A 20,044-nucleotide genomic window follows, 5' to 3' on the forward strand; every position below is an offset into this window, starting at 1 on the left:
AATCCGTGCAATGATATTGGTCCATTACTAGATGGAAATGGTAGAATTATCAATAATAATGCAGAAAAGGCAGAATGTTCAATAAATATTTTTGTTCTGCATTTGGGAAAAACCCAGTGATGTAGCCATGTCATATAATAACACGTTCTAGTATCTCTAGAGGATGTTAAGCAGCAGCTACTAAAGTTAGACATTTTTTAAATCAGCAGATCCAGATAACTTGCCTCCAAGAGTTTTAGAAGAGCTGCCCAAGGAGCTTGCTGGACCATTAAATACCCTGGGGTAGTTCCAAAGAGTGGAAGAAAGCTAATGTTGTACCAGTGTTGTACCAATATTAAAAAGAGTAAATGGGATGACTCAGATAATTGTAGGCCTCTCAGTCTGATATTGATCCTGGGCAAGATAATGGAGTGGTTGATATGGGAATTGATTAACAAAGAATTAAAGGACAATAATACAATGAATGCTCTAGGACTTTGTGAAGGGGGCTCCATCACTGCAGGTACACCTTCTTGTGGCTAGGTCTGGGAATTAGCTCTTGCCCCATCTGGTTACCCCTTCCATCAGTTGCTTGCACTGTGGCCCGTCTCTCTCTGTGTGACTTTGGGCACTTCCTCTTCTTGACTCAGCCCTTTGGTTAGGTCACAATATAGCCCTTCCCCACTACTTCTGGAGCAATACAGTCGCATTCCTAGTCTCCAGGTCCTGTGCCACTTTCCCAGTGACTGGCCCTCCCTCTGCACTGAGTTCAAGCATAGGGACCCTATAACCAGCAGCCAAGGTCTGCACAGTCCTGCTGCTGCTTATCTCATCTTCTCATGATTTCTTGCCCATAACTTCTCTCCGTTTGTTACCCAGGGTTTTCGGAACCTAAAGCAATGGTAACTCAACTGTTTCAAAACAGGTGGTTTCAGGAATAAATCAATGGTAACACAGCACTTCTGGCTGATGAAGATTAATACAAGCAAGCTTGCTCTTATCTAAAACTACTATTTATTAGATTTAAGTATACACAGACATAAGCAATAGGTTTAGTACATCACAAATAATTACCTAACTTCTGGGATGGTATTGAGTGATTTGCAGCAGGTTAGCACTGGCCAGACGCTTCCCTGCCGTGGAGTAAAGGTGTCAGGAAAAGTCTCTCAGGATGGCTTCAGAAAACTGCTGTGAAGTATGCTCTATTATCTAGTCCTTTTATACTAACTTTCACAAAACACATAGATCATAGTGACCCCTACTGGGGTCCTAACTTCAATAACTATTTATTAAAAAAACATTCCTAACAGTCTTAGTCATAATAAGCTTCTGTATCAAAGGTGTCCAAATTCAAGGTCTCATCCACTTATTTTCTTTCAGTCTCAAATTGTTGATTCTTTTCTCCCCACCTCCAATTCTGATTAGCAGAAAATGCAAGCCTGCATTTACCTTGCCTCCAGAAGCCCTGCTTGTTCAAATTAACCCTTAACAAAGTGGCATTCTATTTTATTAATTCATGGTGGCTAAATGCACACAATATGACTGCAATTAGCTTGATCAAGTTCTGAAGTTATACAATCCTCAAATCCAGGCCAACACATTGAGCCTTGTTTCAGGACTAGGATCCCAGAGATATTAACCTTTCAGTTTCCTTACCCAGAGAGTGACTGAATCCTTCCTCCCTGCCACCTCTTCCTGCTCTCATTTCCTGGCTTATAAACCTAGCCTAGCTCTTTCCCCAGCTGGCCTTCATCTGCCATTAGGCTTTATCAGCTCTGCTTCCCCTCCAGGTGCAGCATCTAAGATCCCTGCTGGCCTTGGCATCTATGAACCCGTGAACATTTTACACTTCAATAACCCCACTTGGGATTGGAGCAAAGCAGCATGTGGGATTCGGCAAGTCCACGTGAACAGTTTTCATCAGCCCTAGAGGCATTCCCATGCTGGGAAGTGCTTTCCAAATGGCAACCCTTTTACACATATCCCCTGTGTCTGTAGTCTGGCTTTTCGCTGAGTTTTGGAGCTTCACTGACTACGAGTCAGGGATGTCAAGGTCCCAGTCTGGCACACTACATAGGCATGTGCCTGGTTTTGAGCATGTGAGTGAAATCCATTGACTTCAACAACACCTCTCAGGTGTTTAAGTGCTTTACCAAATAATGACCAATCCTCTTTCCTAAGGTCTTGCAGTGAATGAGTGACCCTCCTTCTTCCTACCTGGGCTTTAAGTACTAAGTCATGGTGTGTGTCTTTGTCCCAAATGGTTTCTGTAAACAGTAGATAGTTTGTCTTATTATCTTTTCTGTTACTCCGGAGATGCAGTGGAAATACTGGGTGAACCTCACAAGGTTCGGCTAAGTATCCAGAAGTTTGATTGCTTACCTGAATTCCTTGGCACCTGTAAAACTGGGTTTGGACATCTTGAGAGAAGAGCTTTTTTTCCAAGTTATTTCAGTGTGTTTGAGTCTAGACTCTGTATCTGAAACAAATCTTAATGCAGAAACTAATTCTAAGAAGAGCATAGTCATGTGGTGGAGGAATCTTACTGTTCAGATGAGACCTGCCTATCAGGGGGTGGGGAGAAAGAAGGGAATAAATCTCAACTTTTATTATATGTTTCTGATCCCAATTCTAAAAACAAGGGAAAACTTGGAGTCTTCATGAATTCAGTGTATTTGATTGTTAAATATATTTCATCGGTCAAGCCAAAGGAACAATAAGAATGCCCTTGATCTCATCTCTCACCACATTTCCTAGTAGGTAGGCCCATACCTGTGCTATTGCCTCAGAGTGAGACAGAGTCCACTCTCCTGAACGCTTTTAACTCCATTACATGAATGAAGAGGAAAGTTCACCAAGGGAAAGTCATTCCTGACCAACCTGATTGCTTTCTATGATGAGGTGACTGGCTCTGTGGGTGTAGGGAAGGCGGTGGATGTGATATACCTTGACTTTAGCAAAGCCTTTGATACTGTCTCTCACAGTATTCTTATCAGCAAGTTAAAGAACTATGGGTTGGATGAATGGACTATAAAATGGATAGAGAACTGGCTAGAGCATAGGGCTCAATGAGTAGTGATCAATGGCTCCATGTCTAGCTGGCAACCGGTCACAAGCGGAGTGCCCCAGAGGTCGGTCCTGGGGCCGGTTTTGTTCAACATCTTCATTAATGATCTGGAGGATGGGGTAGATTGTACCCTCAGCAAGTTTGCGGATGACACTAAGCTGGGGGGTGGTAGATACCCTGGAAGGTAGGAATAGGATACAGTGTGACCTAAACAAACTGGAGGATTGGGCCAAAAGAAATCTGATGAGGTTCAACAAAGAAAAGTGCAGAGTCCTCCACTTAGGAAGAAAGAATCCCATGCACAGCTATAGACTGGGGACCGACGAGGTAGGCAGCAGCTCTGTAGAAAAGGACCTGGGGGTAACAGTGGATAAAAAGCTGGATATGAGTCAGCAGTGTGCCCTGGTTGTCAAGAAGGCTAATAGCATATTGGGCTGCATTAGGAGGGGCATTGCCAGCAGGTCACGGGAAGTGATTATTCCCCTCTATTCGGCATTGGTGAGGCCGCATTTAGAATATTGTGTCCATTTTTGGGCCCCCCACTACAAAAAGGATGTGGACAAGTTAGAGAGAGTACAGCGCAGGGCAACCAAAATGATTAGGGGGCTGGAGCACAGGACTTATGAGGAGAGGCTGAGGGAACTGGGCTTGTTTAGTCTGCAAAAGAGAAGAATGAGAGGGGATTTGATAGCAGCCTTTAACTACCTAAAAGGGGGTTCCAGGGAGGATGGGGCTAGGCTGTTCTCGGTGGTGGCAGATGACAGAACAAGGAGCAGCGGTCTCAAGTTGCAGGGCGAGAGGTCTAGGTTGGACATTAGGAAAAAGTTTTTTACTAGGAGGGTGGTGAAGCACTGGAATGGGTTACCTAGAGAGGTGGTGGAATCTCCATCTTTAGAGGTTTTTAAGCTGAGGCATGACAAAGCCCTGGCTGGGATGATATAGCTGAGGTTAGTCCTGCTTTGAGCAGGGGGTTGGACTAGATGACCTCCTGAGGTCCTTTCCAACTCTAATATTCTATGATTCTATGATTCTAAGAGCAAGATACACATCATTAAAAACCAAAGGTCTTAAAACTGTCTACAAATGAATGACTGTTGCTGGAAAATACTTCCCTGCTGATGCCTTCTACACATTCCACATAGATCCTAAATTTCTGGACAAACACATAAAACGAGAATGTTTCCATTTGCTGGCTAACCCAAACATTAGTGCTAGTGTTATGTCAGAAACAAAATGCTTTCAAAAGCTGACTTTTTTACCACATACTTCTGGATGAGTACTGCTCGAAGCGCTGTTTTCTTCATGCATTATTTGGCTGAGGCTGCTGTGTGGCACAGAATACTGTGCAACAGCCATGCACAGAGTGGGATGGGAAGAGAGTTCAGGTGGGTCACGGGACTGTCCAAAATCCAAACTGCAATGCAAACTGATGGTAGACTGCAATAAAAGGTCTGTGTGCTGGGGGAAACAGTAGTGCCAATGTTGGTAAAAGAGAGTTTGAAACTAAAGCTTGTCTAATGCAAGTTTGGGTGCCACCTGCAGGCAGCCTCATCCGGACAGCCAGTAAAGAAATGCCAAACCCAGGGGAGAGTGGAGCGGGTGGACCATGCTTTAGAATGGGGGGAAAGAATCTGAGCACCAACAGACAAGTCTGTCCCTGCAAGGTGAACCACAAATTTGCAATCACATAATCACTTAGGGAAGAAAAGCACTTGAGGGGAAAACACCCCCTCTATTTTGCTAGCTAAAGAATAACCATTTGGGAGAGTATGGCCTGATCCTTGCATCTGGCTGAGATCTGGCTCAGCTTCAAGCTCTGAGCCCCTGGTTCAAACCAGTTTGCTTTCCCTGTATTCAAAGGCCATCTGTAGGTATGTTCAATCCCCAGCACAAGTTACAGCCGCCTCAGTTCCACTCTCAAATGCACTTGGCTGCCCACAGTCTGAAAGGGCTGCTGCAGCAGCGGAGAACGGGAAGATCACAATGGCCATTCTTCTTCCCCAGCCATATGCAGATGCCATATGCAGCTCACAGCTCTTTCAAGCTGCAAGAGCAGGATAAAGTAGTGGTATCACAGCCAGGAACTTTCTAGCTGCTTCTAAATGAAACACAAGCTACAAAGCTGTGTTACAAAGTGACAAGTCTTAGTAAGGCACACTAGTTGCACATGAGACACATTAGGTGAATGGTTATGGCTAACTGAAGAAGCTTCATCAATCCCAAACCTATGATGTACTCGATATCTGTTGGTTGGCACTGAGTGGAAAGTGACATCATATTCAAAAGCAGCAGGGGAAGTATGTCCAACTACCAAAATATGAGAACAAGGAAATGTAAAGGAATTGTTCTGTACTGCACTGTGAGACAAGCTGTTGCCATGTTTCCAGATGGTTATGGCTGTGAAGAGAGAGAGAATGGGATGTATGACAATCACCTGGCACCTGGGAAAAGCTGGCAGTGGGGTTTGCCTGGTTTTTAATTAAAACAAGAAGTATCAGTCTCTCTTGAAATACAATGCATGTGTATTGATTGTAATGGATACAGCCTGGAGCTGGGCTAGCATGCAATCATCTACTGCTGAAAGCAACGCCACAGTTTGTCTTTGAAGAAATCAATTTTTCTTTTTTATAATTTCAGTGGATAATATTGATGCTTATTTTTAAGCATTTCTTTCCAATTTTTATTGATTTAAATCTTCACAGTTGCACAAAATTATCAGGGGGGGAGGGGCAGACAATGGGGGTCAGAGAATAATTATTCGATGGCAGTAGATGCTGAGATTCAAAAAGTTAAAACATTTTGACGATTAAAATACAGTTGTCAACATCACATGTCAAAGTAAGTATCCTTAAATCAAAATCTAATAAGCTCTCAAGCAGCATTTTTCTTACTTTACCTATCTGTAAATTTAAACTGTTATTGATGGAGCTTTTTTGTCAGTTTGTCTGTGTGGTGAAATTGACATTTATTGATATTTACTGACAAAACTCTAATCCTTACAAGCCAATGTACAGTGAACCTTAAATGCACTTTGGCAAACTTACAAAATACACTAAGGCTCCAACAGGTGGGCAGGGGTCGACTATCCTCAGTGATAGCCACTGGGCCAAAACAGATTCTGTTTTTCTGGGAGAGGAATCTTTTTATAATGGAAGAATAGATACACAAGCTGTTTAGTATGCTGAGAAACTGCAAATAGAGGCTGTTTAAGCCTTTTTATGCATGATTAACATGGTAGACATGAACAATTCATGAGACATGGTTGTGATCTGTGGGTAATAGGTCACTAGAACATTTTTATCAGAACCTTTCAATTTGTGCCACAGACCTGAGAATGACAGGTATTATTGATTACTGAAGCTAGGATAAACTTCAATGCCCCTTGGGCAGTATGTCTCATATATCCAGTGCTCAATTAAAAACAACAAAACCCATTAGAAGTTATAAGTCAGAACAGTGCAGAGGCCATCTGGACTTGCAGTGTCCCTGGAGACTGCAGCAGGCAAAGAGGTAGTCAGGAAGACTGGCCAATCCACAATGGAGAAAAACATATGAGAAATATTTAGGAAACGTAGTCTGAGAACAGCCACCTACAAAGCAGAAGGCACCTTGAAAACGTGTGTGGGGATTATTTGCTGGGAACAGACCTACTGTGTCATGGTTCTGAACTGCTTCGTAGGGATGGTGGGGGGGGGAGGAAGGAAACCCAAGCTCTTTGAGAAGCTAGGCTTACCACTAAACAAGCTTTAGAAAGTTTGTGCCTACCACCAGATTTTGTCTAGGGCATGGTTCAGCTGGTTTCATCCATTGATAGTGTAAGGGAGGGGACCCTGGATACTAATATCCTATTAGCAAAATGTGCTGGGGGTGTGGGAGGAGTCTTAGTTCTTTTAAAATACAGGATATGAAGAAAATACAGAATACTGACCCAAAGAAGAGCTCTGTGTGGTGAAGCACTGGAATGGGTTACCTAGAGAGGTGGTGAAATCTCCATCTTTAGAGGTTTTTAAGCTGAGGCTTGACAAAGCCCTGGCTGGGATGATATAGCTGAGGTTAGTCCTGCTTTGTGCAGGGGGTTGAACTAGATACCTCCTGAGGTCCCTTCCAACTCTAATATTCTATGATTCTATGAAAGCTTGTCTCTCTGACCAATAGATATTACCTTACCCACCTTGTCTCTCTAATATCCTGGAACCAACACACTTACAGCAGCACTGCATGGGATCTTCTAACTCAGTCAGTGTGAGAGGCAGCACTGGGGAAGGATATGCTGGAAGGAATGCTTGGGGAAGGGAAGTTGCATTAGGAGGGGAAACATTAGAGGAAGAAAATGCTACACTTGAGGATTTTCACCATGCTGGTCATCAGAATTTAGAGGGGAAAAGGGACTGACTGCAACTGAGTGAGTCTGAGTCTGCTGGTGGAATAAATACCCCTGTGTGTTTTAAGAACTACTCAATTTTCTCTTCCTTTTTCTTTCTCCTTCCCTGGGGGGGCAGGTCGTCCTGCTCACCAGTGAGTACTTGGTGACAAGAGCATTATTCTTAACTCCCCCCTCACCTTTACATTAGTTCAGCCATTCCCAGTGAGGATGAATGGAGATATGTGCCACTTGCTGCAGAAGAGACCTTACGAGTGACAGCAATGGGAAAACCCTCTCCAATTCCTGATTAGGAGGCAGACAACTACTTGGAGATAGCAAGGGGTCTAAAGGAGGGAACGCTCGTGGCCCAACACCACTCCAAAAGCTGCTGGGATGCTTCATGGAAGTCACTCAGCAGAGATGCTCTTTCACTGGACTGATAAATCATTGTTACCAAAGAATCATGGTTACTCTCTTTCCTTCTCATGAGGAAGGCTCATTTTGATTTCAGTTAAAATAAAATAGCAAAAGGACTTTATGGCATCACAGAGACTTGGTGGGATAAGTCTCATGACTGGCATATTGGTATAGAGGGTGTAGCTAGTTCTGGAAGGACAGGCAGAGTAAAAAGGGAAGAGGGGTTGCATTGAACATCACAAATATATACACTTGTTATGAGATCCAGAAGAAGGTGTGTGGCAGTTGAGAGTCTCTGGGTAAAGATAAGAGGCAAAAGAATAGGGGTGAGGGATTTACTATAGACAACCAAATCAGAAAGAGGAGAGATGGATGAGGCATTTCTAGAACAAATTAAAGAAATATACAAAACAAAATGGGGGAATTTAACTACCCAGACACTGGTTGGAAAAATAATAGGGCAAAACACAAAATGTACAGTAAGTTCTTGGAATGTATTGAACAACTTTTTACTTCCTCCACTTTCTGGAACAACCAGAGGAACAGGCATTTTAGACTTGATTCTGACTGACAGAGAGGAACTGGTTGTGAATCTGAGGGTGGAAGGCATTTTGGGTGATAGCTTTCAGAATTCTAAGGAAGGAAAAGTGAGAGAAGCAGAATAAGGACAGTGGACTTAAAAAAGCTGACTTTAACAAACTCCGAGAAGTGGAAGGTAAAGTCCCATGGAAAGAAAATCTAAGGGAAAAAGGAATTCAGGAGAGCAAAGTTGGGAGAAGTGATACCTTTTATTGGACCAACTTCTGTTGATGAAAGAGACCAGCTTTCCAGCTACAACAGAGTTCTTCAGGTCTGGGAAAGGTACTTGGAGTGTCACAGCGCAATACAAGATGGAATAGATTGTTAAATATTTATGCTAAACTCATATTCTCAGGGACCATTAAAGGTGAAGTGGCCTGTTAACAGCCCTGCAGTCATAGGACAAAAAAGGGAGCTTAGTGGGTTACGGGTTGTTGTAAGAAGCCATAAACCTAGTGTCTTTATTAAGCCCATGATTTTTCGTGTCTAGCAAAGTTATAAATTTAAGCTCCCAGGTCGTCTTTTGAAGGTATTCTGCAGGTTTCCTTAGAGGGCAAGGACTGAGAGTTCAGATATGGAGTGATCATTTTGTGTAAAGTGTTTGCCTATAGGTGAATCTGGAGAGCTGCCGGTTTCTCAAGGAGACGACGTTAAAAGCACAGCTGCAAAGTATCCCAATGTGAAAGAAAGATAGGAAGACTAGATAATAGGCAAATGTGGCTCCACCAGTAGCTCTTTAATGATCTGAAAAAATAAAAGAATCCTATAAATAGTGGAAACATGGACAAATTGCTAAGGAGCAGTACAAAAGTATAGCGCAAGCATGAGAAACCAAATCAGAAAGGCTACAGCACAAAATGAGTTACACCTAGCAGTGGACATAAAAGACAAGAAAAAGACATTCTTTAGATACATTAGGAGCAAGAGAACAATGAAGGAAAGTGTAGGTCCTCTCCTTAGTGGGGAAGAGGAGCTAATAACTAATAATATCAAGAAAGCTGATTAATTTAATCCCTGTTTTGCTTTGGTGCTTATTAAAAAAATTAATGATGATCAGATAGTCAACAGAATTAATATTAACAACAAGGGGGAAAGAATGCAAGCCAAAATAGGGAGAGAAGAGGTTAAAGAATATTTAGATAAGCTAGATATATTCAAATTGTCAGGGTCTGATGAAATTCATCCTAGGATACTTAAGGAACCAGCTGAAGCAATCTTGGAACTGTTAGCAATTATCTTTGAGAACTTCTGGAGCATGGCTGAGGTCCCAGAAGATTGGAGAAGTGCAAACATAGTACCTTTCTTTAAAAAGGGGAACAAAGAGGACCCAGGGAATTATAGATCAGTCAGCCTAACTTTGATACCTGGAAAGTTACTGGGACAAATTATTAAACAATTTGTAAGCAACTGGAGGATAATAGGATTATAAGGAATAGCCAGCATGGATTTGTCAAGAACAAATCATGCCAAACCAACCTAATTTCCTTTGTCAAAGCTACTGGCCAAGTAGACAGGTGGGAAGTAGTAGATGTGATAAATCTTGATTTTAGGAATGTTTTTGACACAGTCCCACATGACATTCTCATAAGCAAATCGGAAATGTGGTGTAGAAAAACCTACTACAAGATGGGGGAACAACTGATTGAAAGACCATATTCAAAGAGTAGTTATCAATGGTTCACTGTCAAACTGAGATAGAGAATCTAGTGGTATCCTGCATGGGTCAATCCTGGATCCAGTATTATTCAATATTTTTTTATTAATGACTTAGATAATGGAGTGCTTATAAAATTTGTGCATGACACTAAACTGGGAGGGGTTGCAAACATTTTGTATCACAGATTTAGAATTCAAAATGACCTTGACAAATTGGAGAATTGCTCTGAAATAAACAAGATGAAATTCAGTGAAGAGGAATGCAAAGTACTTCACTTAGGAAGGAAAAACCAAATGCATAATTACAAAACGGGAACTAACTGGCTAGGGGACAGTGCTACTGAAAGTGATCTGGGGGTTAGAGTGAGTCTCAAACTGAATATGAGACAACAATGTGATGCAGCTTATTACGAACAGCCCATTCCTCAGAGCAATTCAGTCAAATTCCAAAGAGAACAGGAGGCTTTAACAATTTCTTGAAAACTACAGTCAGATTAAATATACAATATCCGAGGCTACAATGACAGCAAGTAAGTAAAATCTCAGTCCCTGCTGGGTGGTCTGGCGAGGTGTATTGGGTCTGGTGAGATGAATCCATGAGGTCTAGGTTGGATATTAGGAAAATCTTTGTCACTAGGAGGGTGGTGAAGCACTGGAATGGGTTACCTAGGGAGGTGGTGGAATCTCCATCCTTAGAAATTTTTAAGGCCCGGCTTGACAAAGCCCTGGCTGGGATGATTTAGTTGGGGGTTGGACTGGATACCTCCTGAGGTCCCTTCTAACTCTCATCTTCTATGATTCTATGAATTCATTTCTCTGTCTTGAATCTGTCACCACTCCACCGCACACCACACAGGGAAGCTCTGAACACACTCATATCTACTCTAGGCTACACATCTGTCCTGTGACAGGCACATACACAGCATTTCCAGCATGCCCCATCCTGGCTCCTCCGACTGCTGGTAAACGTGAAACTCCTACAAAAAGATAAACATTCAAACAAAAAATGGGAAAGGTGCCTCGCCCCAGGGAACCAGGAGCACCTCAGGGCATGGCCTGTCTGGGGGCTCGCCAATTCCCTAACAAGCTGTGAAAACAGCTAACATTATTCTGAGGTGTATTAATAGTAGTGTTGTATGGAAGATGCTGGAGGTAATTGGCCAGCTTTACTTGGCACTGGTGAGGTCCCAGTTGGAGGATTGTATCCCACTCTGGGCACCACACTTTAGGAAAGATGTGGACAAATTGAAGAGCGTCTAAGGAGAGCAACAAAAACTGACAAAAGCATTAGATAACCTGACCTATAATGACAGGATAAACACTAGGTATGATTAGTCTTGAGCATGGAAGACTGAGGAGGAAACTGATAAGTCTTCAAATGTGTTATAAAAAAGACAGTGGTCAATTGTTCTCTATGTAAGGTAATACAAGAAATAATGGGCTTAATCTGCAGCAAGGGAGATTTAGGTTAGATATTAGGAAAACCTTTTTAACTTTAAGAGTAGTTAAACTCTGCAATGGGCTTCTGAGGCAGATTGTAGAATCCCAATCACTGGATGATTTTAAGAACAGGTTGGACAAAAACCTGTCAGGGATGGTGTAGGTTCATGTGGTCCTCCCACAGCACAGGGGGCTGGACTTGATGACTTCTGAAGATCCCTTCCAGCCCTACCTTTCTATAATTCTACCAGCTTCTGTCCCAGATGACTGGAGGATAGCTAATGTGATGCCAGTTTTTTAAAAAGGCTCCAGAGGTGATCCTAGAATTACAGTCTAGTAAGCCAAACTTCAGTACCAGGCAAACTAGTTGAAACTATAGTAAAGAACAGAATTATCAGACACATAGATGAACACAATTTGCTGGGCAAGAGTCAATGTATTTTTGTAAAGGGAAATCATGCCACACCAATCTATGAGAATTCTTTGTGGGAGTCAACAAGCATGTGGACAAGGGTGATCCCATGGACATAATGTTTTCAGAAAGCTGTTGACCAGATCCCTCACCAAAAGCTCTTAAGGAAAGTAAGCTGTTAAGGGATAAGAGGGAAGGTCCTCTCATGGATAAGTAACTTGTTAAAAGACAAGAAACAAAGGGTAGGAATACATGCTCAATTTTCAGAGTGGAAAGAGGTAAATAGCGATGTCTCCAGGGGTCTGTCCTGGGACTAGTACTGTTCAACATATACATAAATCATCTGCAAAAAGGGGTAAACAGTGAGGTGGCAAAATTTGCAGATGATACAAAATTACTTAAGATAGTAAGGCCAAAGCAGACTGCAGAGAGTTCCAAAGGGATCTTACAAAACTGGGTGACTTGGCAACAAAATGGGAGATGAAATTCAATGTTGATAAATGCAAAGTAAAGCCCATTGGAAAACATAATCCCAACTAGACATATAAAATGATGGGGTCTAAATTAGCTGTTATCATTCAAGAAAGAGATCTTGGAGTCACTGTGGATAGTTTTCTGAAAACATCCATTCAATGTGCAGCAGCAGTCAAAAAAGCTAACAGAATGCTGGGAAACATTAGGAAAGGGGTAGATAATAAGACAGAAAATATCATATTGCCTCTTTATAAATCCATGGTACACCCACATCTGAAATACTGCATGCAGATCTGGTTGTCCCATCTCAAAAGAAGATATATTGGTATTGGAAAAGGTACAGAAAAGGGCAACAATAATTATTAGTGGTATGGAAAAGCTTCCATATTAGGAGAGGTTAATAAGACTGGGACTTTTTAGCCTGGAAAAGAGACAACTAAGGGGAGATATGATAGAGATCTATAAATCATGACTGGTGTGTAGAAAGTAAATAGGGACATGTAATTTAATCCTCATAACACAAGTGCTAAGGGTCACCAAATGAAATTAATAGGCAGCAGGTTTAAAATGAACAAAACAAAGTATTTCTTCACACAACGTCCAGTCAACCTGTGGAACTCCTTGCTAGAGGATGTTGGGAAGACCAAGACTGTATCGGGGTTCAAAAAAGATGTAGATAAGTTCATGGAGGATATGTTCGTCAATGGCTATTATCCAAGATAGGCTGGGAATGGCTGATGGGATGGATCAGTTGATGATTACCTGTTCTATTCATTCCCTCTGAAGCACCTGGCATTGGCCATTGTCAAAAGACACGATACTGGGCTAGATAGACCATGGGACTGACCCAGCATGGCCATCCTTATATTGTTATCATGGTGATTTTAAACTCTTCAAAGCAGGAAATTTGTCTTCCAAGGAGTATTAACAGCGCTGAGTACTGGAGTTGTTTGGAAAACTTTGGTGTAATCACTTTTCTGTCAAAATTGAAATGGTTTGTGAAACCGTATTTTGTTTTGGAGGGGGGCGCCCCCCTTCCCTCCGAAAAGTTCTGACAACATTGAAATATCTGGTTTACAGTGAGAGCTGGGCTTAGAACCTAGTCTCCTGACTCTCAGTCTAGCAAACGCTCTTCTTTTATATACCAGTTATCTCATGTCACCCTAAACGACACCGTAATCTAGTTAATTGCCAGTAAAGATAGAAGTAAAAGGTCTAATCCAGTAAATGTGTACTACTGAACTATTCATGTTTGTAATCATGAACGATGGTAACATTTGCAGTGTCAGGCCCATGGAATAAGATAGGGAGAATGAGAAATAAAAATATATGTCATGGAATATGTGTGTGTGCTCTTCTCTAGCACCCTTCTGAGCCTCCAGCATAAGAAAAAGTAAAACCCTTGCTTTTCTCCTCCAGTCATTGCTAGCTGTCATGTGCCAATGTTTTTGAAAAGTGCACAGAGTGACTTTTCTCATGCTGTAATTCCACTAATGCAGGTACAAAGACTGTAGGTGTCACTATTGCTTTGTCCCAGACATTTAGTATTTATTTATGCATTTTACGTTTGGTTGTTGGCACACAGAGGAAATCTTCTCTGGTGACTGTAACTTCCATAATAAATAATAGAAATATGTGCCTTAGGTTACAGGAAGGCCTCTGCTATTTCTGATGAGAGAGCCACTCTACCAAACAGTCTGGTTTAGGAAATTCAGCAAGAATGTTGTCATTTTCCAGATCATGGCTCTTTTCCAAATATCTCCTGCAACATTTGCCAGGCTTAGATTTTACCTAAAAACATTGAATGAGGTAAAGTGTTATGGGGATCATGGTCATTCTCCTAGATGCACTACATAACAAAAGGAGCACTGTCCTAGCAAAGTCCTGGTTGCATGTTCTCATCATAGAGCTCTAAAAAGAGCTGCCAGCAGCACTTTGAAGCTGTGGTTAATGCTGGAACTCGCACTCAGAAGCCTAGGAAAGGAGGTGGGCTTCATAGCCCAAGTGCTAGTCCAAACAGCAACTTCAAAGCACTGTCTACACTGCTATTTTTGGAGCTCTAGCATGAGCCCTGCTAACCCAAGTTAGGCTGTGAGGTTTGCTCCCACTGTGTAGACATACTCTATGACTATGGAGTGGGGAGCTGAGAGAGATGCACTCTCAGTTGTCTGTGCTGGGGAGCAGATAGGGAGCTGCATTTTGCACCACATGGAGTGTGTGATGGCTTGGTTCCTAGACAGAATGAGTTGCAATATCCACATTTAGAGGTCGTGGATGCAAGGTATCCCCATGACCAGGTCGCTGTTTGAGGTGATGGGAATCAATCTGACTTGCAGAGCGGAGCGGGCAATTTTGCTGCCATGGCTGGTTGAGCATCCACCAGCCTGAAGGAGTCCAAAGGAACCCATGGGCTGTGGATAGACTTAACAATCTGATGGTACATGCCTTTGACAAAGGGGTTACTAGAGAGAAGGCAGGTTCTTCAAAGGGCTTCCTGTTTCTGCCAGCATCACTCCAGTCTTGCCAGAGTGTGGCTCTAACTGGCCATTCTGCATCCAGTGCTGATCTTGGCCAGATCCTGAGAGCAGGGAGATGGGGCTGTTCATGCTGAATATAAGGGAAATGCACAGCTAGGTGTTGGCACTGTGGTCCGCGCTGTCTCCCAGTTCTCCCACCAGTTCCTCATGGTTGTCAGATAAAGTACAGGAGAGGAATGAGCCTTGTGGGCTGTGAGGCATTAGAGTGGGAGGAACAGCCTCTGGGTTTGGTGTGAGAGGAAGCACCTGAGGGCATCCATCATAGCAACCAGTTCAGTGTCTGGCCCATGCCCGGATCTGGGGGGATCCACGCAGAGCTGGCAGGTGACATTGCAGAGTGGGGGTTGTTTCTTTTATTTGCTCTGCTCTTGATTAAGTGGCTCAGCAGAGGGAGGTGAGACTCTGGGTGGGGCTGAGTAGTGAGTGGTGCTGGTTGCATTATTGCACATTTTCATGTGTGTGGTAAATTCCTTTCATCACAGGTGGTGCAGGCAGGCTCTGCTAGTGCAGGGCTCAGATGCTCTCTTCTCTTTCTTGATACCCAGGAAGGGCAAAGCAGACTTTGTGGATGTCTCCTCTGAAGTCAGTAGGCATTTGCCATTGACTTATGAAGTCAGGATTTTACCCCTCCACTGCCTGATGTACCTTGTGCATGCATGAGGGACAGATACATGCTCCCTCCATGTTCCTTTACGGGTGGAAGGGAGGGACCGTTTGTCACAAACAGGGTGGGGGCAAGGCCCTGCCCCCTCTGTACCAGCTTCCTCCTCGGGCTACACATACTGGCAGGAGCAGGATGAATCAGGTTGAAGAATGGTAAAATCTGCACCTTCTTAATGACTACAGCTCAGTTCAGGAAGGGCTTGTGGAATCCTGGGCTATGTGACTCTACTCAGACCCCTGGCACAGAGCTGTGCCCCCAGCCCAGTACAGCCAGTTAGGCATTTATGTATTGCAATGGTAGCAGTGTTGACTGTAAACTCCAGATGTGTATATACCAGGCCCTCTTTGTCCCTGTAGTGGCATACCAAGAAAGTATGGAATTCAACATTGCACTAACAGGTGAAAAATTGTAACTGCATGTTTCAGACATTTCACTGACCATGAGACTCACGCCTGCAGGCTGGCAGAGCCGCTGCCTATCTTGTCTCATGCTAGACCTAAGCCCCGTGGCCCATAAGAGCCGGCTGAGGGGAGCGGACTTGTTATCAGGATGTTAGATGAGTGACGTCTAACAGCCATACCCCTTTACAGTGGAAAGACTGCAAAGTTGCCTGTGAAGGGCAATGAGAGCAATAAAAAGGGATGCTGAAGTGCAGGCTGGAAGCCTCTGAAATCCTGCTGGACCAAGAGAAGACCACAACCTATGGACAACCTAAAGGGAGACTGTCATAGGGTGACTAGCACCTTTTACAGGGAGCAGGGTACAATGTGCCTGGACTGATTATCTGCTGCCCAATTGGGCTTAAGGGAAGGCCCCTGCTCCTCATAAAGGGGGACTGAGCTGCACAGGATTGTTGGCAGAGGCTGTAAGGAGAAAGGAGGATCTTCCAGGGCTCTGATCAGAAGTTGGAAGTCGCTAGTGGGGAAGGCCAGACTCCAGGTGCTGGGGGGGTAGGAGGGGCTGGACTCAGCTGAAACTGGGCTGAAACCTTTGTAAGTTTGGCTTGTATTTGAAAGACTTTGTGCAGAACTTAATAAGCTGGTCCCCAGAAGAGGAATGTTTGGAATAACTGGGCTGTGTGGATTTCTTAAGGGGCCCTGAGTGAAGGGCAAACCTGAGGCAGGCCTTGGCAGAGCCATGCTTTGCCAGAAGGGGGAGCCATACCCATTGGCAAAGATGCTAAAACCCATAAAGAATTCTGTAACACTGACAATTTATCTTAACTGGAAAAATCCTCAAAGACCTGAAAAAAGAACCACCCCAAACTCTGAGTTTCTGTACAAGTCTGTCCCTTTTCTCACAAAGTCTGTATTTCTGGAAACTCAGATTCTCCAGCCCTCATCAGAAACCATTAGCTAACAGCTTCGAATGACCGTGAAGGAAATATGCAAGAGATGAGAAGACGTAACAGAAACATCAGCAATTCAGCAGATTAGATGAGGAGGTTAGCCTTTGTCTGGTGCTAAGAAATCCCTCCAAACTGATGTGAATCAGTCCATGAAGAAGTCATGCATTGCCAGCCAAAGAGAAGGGGCAAAACAAGTCCCTGTTTCCTATCTTTGCTCCAGCATAGTAGGCCACATTGGAGGATTTTCGCAGAACATGCTAATAATAATAGATGGGTGTTTTTAACCCATGTGTTATCGTGGGAATTAGCTGTCTCCTATATGCTGGAAAGTGACCATCAAGATGAGGAGAATTGCTCCTGCTCTCCATTGCCTGCTCCTCTGCTAGGCTGCAGGTACCCCAGGGAGAGCAGGATGGGAGCTTGGAATCATAGAATAGAATCATAGAATCATAGAGTTGGAGGGGACCTCAGGAGGTCATCTAGTCCAGCCCCCTGCTCAAAGCAGGACTAACCTCAGCTATATCATCCCAGCCAGGGCTTTGTCAAGCCTCAGCTTAAAAACCTCTAAAGATGGAGATTCCACCACCTCCCTAGGTAACCCATTCCAGTGCTTCACCACCCTCCTAGTGAAAAACTTTTTCCTAACGTCCAACCTAGACCTCCCCCCCTGCAACTTGAGACCGTTGCTCCTTGTTCTGTCATCTGCCACCACCGAGAACAGCCTAGCCCCATCCTCCCTGGAACCGACTTTCAGGTAGTTAAAGGCCGCTATCATATCCCCCCTCATTCTTCTCTTTTGCAGACTAAACAAGCCCAGTTCCCTCAGCCTCTCCTCATAAGTCCTGTGCTTCAGCCCCCTAATCATTTTGGTTGCCCTCCACTGCACTCTCTTCAACTTGTCCACATCCTTTTTGTAGTGGGGGGCCCAAAACTGGACACAATATTCTAAATGCGGCCTTACCAGTGCTGAATAGAGGGGAATAATCACTTCCCGTGATCTGCTGGCAATGCCCCTCCTAATGCAGCCCAATATGCTATTAGCCTTTTTGGCAACCAGGGCACACTGCTGACTCATATCCAGCTTCTTATCCACTGTTACCTCCAGGTCCTTTTCTGCAGAACTGCTGCCTAGCTCATCGGTCCCCAGTCTTAACTGGCTCTGTTTAAATCCAGAGTGTAGCCTAGCCAGGACAGCTCCCCCCTCCACCCCACAGTCCCTCAGGGCATCCCAGGTGAGGGGGAAAAAAGGAGAAGCTGAGAACAAACCCCTAGTGGTTCCCTAACTCTCTGCTCCAGCCCTGGTTAGAGCAGCCTGGGCTCCGCCGGTTCCACCAGCTGCCAAGAGTTCCCAAGTGACCATGATTGGTGTTGGGATGGTGCTGAATCACTAAATCACTGTGGTTGACATAAGCCTGGTAAAGCTTGGTAAGTGTGAGTGCTGGAGGATTCTGGGTGCAGGGCTTCTTAGCAGTAGACAGATTGTATGGAAAATCACTAAGAATACTGAGCTGGCACTTGGCATTGATATAAGCCATGAATATTTAACCAGGGGCCGTGTGTGTGTGTGTGTGTGTGTGTGTGTGTGTGTGTGTGTGTGTGTGTGTGTGTGTGTGTGTGTGTGTGTGTGTGTGTGTGTGTGTGTGTGTGTGTGTAGCTGTGCTAATATGAGAGCCAATGGCCAGTTCACCTCATTTGTATACAAGGGTGTGTGTAATGGTGGATCTGGGAATAACTCACCTGGGTCTGCTGACCCTGTTGAAGAGCGGGACATCAGTTGCCCAGGTGAATGTCTGACAAATGTAGATGTCAGCTGATCCATGTAGCTAGCCAACACACTACTGCCAGGGACCATTAAGCTGACAAGTACTCAAGAAGAAGAAGAACCGGAGGGTCTTGGGGTAGCCAATACCCTAATGTGAGGGACCACACACATAGAAAAAGAAGAAGAGGAGAAATAGTCTCCACCTAAAATGGTAGGTACGCATGCTTTGTTTGCCAATCAGGATACTGTGTAGGGCCAGCATAGTTACTGAGGGTTTATGCTTGGGGTATTGAAGCTTGTTAAAAAGAGGCATTGTATAACCTTTGCTGTCTGTCTGTGGTGCTTTCAAATAAATAGCTTTGCACTGAAGAAACTGAATCTGAGTTGTCACTGGCACTGATATGGTATGCTGTACCCAGCTGTGAGCATGTGACAATCCGAATCTTCACTGGGATCTCCATGGGGTGGGAGTGGGGCAGCCCCTCTACCTATGGATGGCGCCCCTTAACCTTTCTGAAATGATGTCTAGCCTTTCCCCTGCGGAATGGCGGCTCCACATTGGGTGTAGCTCCATGAAGACTCAATTGTCCTAGTAGCTGTGGGCCTAATGCAGGAATCCCTAGGTGCAGTTCTCTGGCGAGTGTTATAGAGGTCCTCAGACTAGATGAGGATAGTGGTCCTTTCTAGCCTTAACACCTATAGATCTCTGAGGTGAGGTGGCAGGGACCAGGTCAGCCAGATTGCTGCAGCCAAAGAAGACAAAGATGGTTATAGTCCCTGTGTCAGGAGCTGGGGGGTGAAAAGCATCATAGAGACTTTCAGAAGGATAGGCAAAGAGCAGTGCTGGGCCCACAGCCCCTCCTGTGTGTGATCCACAGTGGAAGGGACTGTGTAGCCCAAGAAAACTGAGCATGGAGCTGGTTGGGAATTTTCAGCTGGATGATTTTTTGGATGAAAAATGCAGTTTCTGCAGAATCAAAATTTTCTTATGGAAAATTGATATTTTGGGGGACGGGGGGGAAGATTTTCGGTCAGGATTTCAGTGGGAATTAGGCACCTAAATCTCTCTCAAAATCTGGCCCATAGCCTCTCTGTGCCTCATTTCCCCATGTACAATATGGGGATACATAGCACTTCTCTACTTCATAAGCTGTTGTGCCTTAAAAAATGGTGAGGTGCTGAGATACAGTGGTAATCAGGCCCTTTCAGTATTGTAGGACAGCATTGTGGTTGATCTGATTTGTATGGGGACCAATTTGGCCAGCCCCATAATACGGAGAGGCAGAAAGTTTTTCAGTCATTTCCCCCCAGCTCTGCCAAGCATGAATTCACACAGATGAGAATTG

General features: G+C 44.1%; 1 long non-coding RNA gene across 1 annotated transcript in view; it reads left to right on the forward strand.

The window, feature by feature from the left end:
* LOC137157682 (uncharacterized) overlaps positions 1–7,952 on the forward strand; it is an 87,140-nt gene extending 79,188 nt beyond the window's left edge. Inside the window, exon 4 of the long non-coding RNA XR_010921175.1 lies at positions 7,618–7,952. This is a non-coding gene — a long non-coding RNA (uncharacterized lncRNA). The remainder of the gene's footprint in view (positions 1–7,617) is intronic.
* The last annotated feature ends 12,092 nt before the right edge of the window (positions 7,953–20,044 follow it).

This window comes from Emydura macquarii, unplaced genomic scaffold (genome assembly GCF_026122565.2).
Source record: "Emydura macquarii macquarii isolate MOO-44397 ecotype Brisbane River unplaced genomic scaffold, CSIRO-AGI_Emac_v2 contig_1551, whole genome shotgun sequence".
NCBI lineage: Eukaryota > Metazoa > Chordata > Testudines > Chelidae > Emydura > Emydura macquarii.